The sequence below is a fragment of the Limulus polyphemus genome, unplaced genomic scaffold, assembly GCF_000517525.1.
Source record: "Limulus polyphemus unplaced genomic scaffold, Limulus_polyphemus-2.1.2 Scaffold2004, whole genome shotgun sequence".
Lineage (NCBI taxonomy): Eukaryota > Metazoa > Arthropoda > Merostomata > Xiphosura > Limulidae > Limulus > Limulus polyphemus.
The window spans coordinates 211,757-216,624 of NW_013667614.1; positions in this window are offsets into that span (position 1 = coordinate 211,757).

Below are 4,868 nucleotides of genomic sequence, written 5' to 3' on the forward strand. Positions count from 1 at the left end.
AATTGACTTTTTTGGGTGATAAAAATCGAATTCTTTTAATATCTCGGTTTTAAGTATTAATTGCGTGAAGTTTTTTATTGGAAAAGTTTGAATTTAATACTAGAAATAAAAGACCTTATAACACCAAAATGTTGTTTTTATTTAAATAGACACTCAACATTTCACTTTACAGGTTCTTCAGGAGCATTCACTAAAACACAAACCAAAACTGACAGAACAGAGCTTTTTTCTTTTTTTGAAGATTTGTTGTGTCAGTTTTGGTTTGTGTTTTAGTGCATGCTCCTGAAAAACCTGTAAAGTGAAATGTTGAGTGTTTAATTAAATAAAAACATTTTGGTGTTATAATTAATATGTTTTCTATACACTAATATGCACTACAGAAATTGAATAATGAAAATTTGAATTTAGTTGGACCCTACTGATTGGAATTTAAACTAGGATTTAGTAGATTCCTGGTGAAAAGTAAACATAAGATAATAGTAAAATCTATGCCTAGTATAATAGATTTATTATTTATAGATGAATTTAATATTGATTATTCTCTTTGTCTGAATAGCTGTGCCATGCTATCATTAACATGGCAGTTGTATTAAACTTGATATAAACTCGTACCTAAACTTTTGTTAGCATTGAAAGTGGAAGATTATTGTCATTATCTGTAAAGGGTGGCACTTGTAAGTCAATCTGACACAACAGTTATACAGAGAGTACTTTAAAATAATTTGTTATAGGCATAGTAAAAAGGTAAATGTTATAGTTGTTTTCTCAGAAATATATCCAATACTTTTATAGCTATTCAAGAAATAAAAAAAAAATATTTTGCTAAAGTTTATTGAGTCAAGAACGGATTTTCTAAACCACATGAATTACCATTAATCTTTTGGCAAATTGTCTAAAAAGGTTTAATTATTATGAACGTATTTGGTATTGTTTTTATTTATAAGACTGATTACAAAAAAATCAGCAGTTGAAAATGAAAAATTTCCAGGATAAGCGAGCAGTGACAGAACTGTCTTAAAGTTGTTCCAACTGCTTGTCAGAATTCAACTTGTTTGAAAGTCCGCTGTGTAAAACTGATGAAGTAGTCAGAAAAGAATCAAAATATCTTTAGTTTTTGAAAAGAAAAATGAAGTAAATAAAGATTGCAATTAAAATTGATTTGATTTATCTCTTTCTTAAAAGATGTAAGCAGATAATTATTGTGCATAAGAAATAGCAAAAATGAATTTGTAAGTTACATGTTTGTAATTCCTAATCATTACTTGGATTGGTTAAAAGTTTTTATACAGCTTCATTAGAACTTGTGTTTTATTGTGAGATGTTTTGGTCAACTTTTGAATTTTGCAATTTGTTTATGAAAATTGGAAATTAGTATGTCATTTGCACAACAGTTTAATACAAGTATGTTTCAGCTATTACATAATAGCTTTTGAAAAATATTATTAACGTTTTTCCCCTCTTTTATTAGATTAGCTGTTATCATTAATATAGTCTATGTTGTCAAAAATTATGTAGATGAATGTCATATTTTGTTTTTCAGATTTTGTGCTGCATACTGGAGGGGTTTAAACACCTTGACAATAAAGTTAGGAAAAAAACGACCTTTATTCTCCAGATAATAATACTAATAATAAAACTTTTTATTTATCTAGCATTTCTCCATCAGTACTAGTAGTACAAAAATTGTTCTTGTACTACTATTACTAGCCATGATGGAAAAATGCTGGTTGAAATTAAATTTTTTTATCATTATCTGGGGAATAAAGGTAATTTTTCTAACTTTGTAGAGTGCATGATGTGGGAATTTTTGCTCTACATCCAGTAATATTGTGGTCTAAATGTGACACCGCTTAGTGTTATGGTAGTTATCTAAAGCTGCCCTAAAACTATTTCTCCAAACATTGAAATCCATTCTCTCTTAACATCTCAGAATTCTTACAATAGTTTCTATTCATGTTATTGAGCTTAAATGTACCTTACCTAAAAGAGGGGGGGAGCTTATATTTTGTTTAGTGAAAACTGATTTCAGTTTGATGGTCAGACTTTTGTTGTGGTGGTGCCATCTATAAGTTAATTGAGCTACAAAAGAGTGATATGTCATTCTCAATGATAAATGGGTATGTGGCTATTTGAGTTGGCTTTGTCATTTATGAATCAAAGCATTTGTAATATTATGTTGTCACATAAATTAATTGTAACCTTGTATAGAGTTCTTCTGTGTGTTAAGTTCCGAGATTCTCTTCAGCTTCTTCTTTATACATAGTTTAATATATATATGATATAAAAATGCTAAAAATTTTAGTGGCACGAAAAATAGACTTCATGATTCTTGATGGCACTTATTGTTTAATTTTTCAGTTTAGCGAATGTAATTTAAATATGAACTAACCCTAAGTTCCATAACTATTCTAACTGTAAGTATTGTTCAGAGCTTACTGTAAAGGTTAACAGTTTGATACCACTATAATTCTTTCTTGTTTCTCTGTGCATGTACCTGACTGCTTAGTGTTTTACAGGAAGGATTCTGTTGCCTTGTTAAGTGCTGATAACGATTATAAAATATTAGTTTCATACTCTTAATCTTACTCCCAAATTCTCAAGAGAAGTACTATAAACAAAATTCCATCCCTTGTATGAAGGGCCTTATAAATACGTGGAGTCGTACTCTACTGGCATCGGAAAATTCATATTTTTATATACATATAATTAAATGTATATAAAATTTCATGTAACTCTTGAAATAGAGGGCTGATTGTGCTGATAGAATAGCTCATTCAGTCTTAAAGCTATGGATTGTTATTTTGATATTTTTTGTCAGAGAACGAAGCCCGGTCTTGCTATGTACAGGCAAAAACCGAAAACTTACTTTTGCAGACTACTGAAGATAGTAGCAGTGCCGATTTATAGGGATCATTGTTGCTGTTAATCATTAAGAATTGTTTATTTGAAATGATTTCCATATTGTTATTGTAAATTTTGACAAGGCTACACCATACATTGTATCAACGCCAGTTGTTGAGAAAAAAAATTGTATACTGAAGGAATGATACAGGTAACTGAAAGAGGGTTGTGTTTCTTGTAATACGTAACTTGATTTAGTAACGAGTTCCTTGTTGTGTTAATTTCTAATGTATACATCTTACAGTTTTCTTCTCTGAATAAAATATTGAGTTGTAAACTGTTTTTATTATTCTGTGAAGTTAAATTGTTCTTAATGTTGCATCTTTCATTTTATGATGTACTTCAAAATATCTTCAACTATTAGCGCCTTCACATGGTTTATGGTTTAGTGTTGGGCTGAAAGGAAGTCGTCACACACACAATATCTGAGATACACCAGCAAATTTCTTTCACTAAAAATTGTAATTTAATAAATATGGTCTTTTAAGACATCTACTTCAACTATTCTGGACTAAATCCAGTAAAGATGACCATTTAGGACAGCCACCTCAACTATTCTGGACTAAATCAAATAAATGTTATACTTTGTGTTGCTACTTTAACTGTTCTGAACTTAATCCAGTAAATGTGATCCATTAGGACGACTGTTTCAACTATTCTGAACTAAATGCAGTAAATGTGACTATTCAGGACAGCTATTTCAAACATTTATTATATTTGTCATAAGACATTATGTTAGGCTTATTATATTCTTAATAATACATTCCTAATATAGTCCCTTATGGAATTTAAAAAAAAAATAGAATGGTGTATTATTATACACTCATCTAATTTTAAAAACTGTAAGGGAATAAATTACGAATGTAGTGTTAAAGATTATAATAGGCCTAACATAATGTCTTATGACAAATATATTTGATTACATCATGCTTTGCCTGCTTCTAAAACGTGTTCACACCATAACAATTATTCTTATTTCAACTTTTCTGTGCTAAATCCAGCAGGTGTGATCCTATAGGGCAGCTACTTTAAGTATTCTAAAGTAAGTCCAGTAAATGTTATGCTTTAGGAAACTACTTCCATTATTATGGACTAAATCTACTAAATGTTAAGCTCTAGGATGCTACTTCAACTAACATGGACTAAGTACAGTAAATGTGAATATTTAGGAATCTACTTCAACTATTCAGGACTATATTAAGTAAATGTGATGATTTAGAACTGGTACTTTAACTATTGTCTCCTGGGGGTAAGTCTTCAGATTTACAACGCTAAAATCAGGGGTTCGGTGTCCCTCGGTAGACATAGCAGATATCCTGTTGTGGCTTTGCTATAAGTAAACACACACACACACAATAATTATTCAGGACTAAATTTAGTAAGTGTGATCCTTTAGAACAGCTACTTCAACTATATTGTACTAATAAATTAAGTAAATGCTATCCTTCAGGACTGTTATTTCAACCATTCTTGGCTGGATGCAGTAAATGTGATCCTTTAGGACAGCTGCTTCAATTATTATAGACAAATTACAGTACTTGTCGAAAACTTAGCACCACTGTTCAGTTTATTATTGATTAAGAGCAAGACTGGTATTGACCACTGCTGTAATTATATGACGTTCCTTATCTTCGTTAAATATAGTTGTATCTCCACTTCCTATTTTTAGTTTGTAAATACAAGAGTTCGCCAGTATTTGGTTGTTAATACAGAAATGACAGTCAATATCTTGATTTACTACAGCTTGGTGTTCAGTATATTTTACTTCTGCTTCACTAAAAAGCACGTTTTCTGAACTTTGCTATTGTTATTACATCCGTCACTCTGTTGCATTAACTTTATAGACAACTAATGTAAATAAACCAATAGCTTCACTATTTTATAGTAGTTTAATGAAGTTTTTGATTTTCCTTTGCAGTTTGTTTGTAATTAAGCACAAAGCTACACAATGGACTATCTGTGCTCTG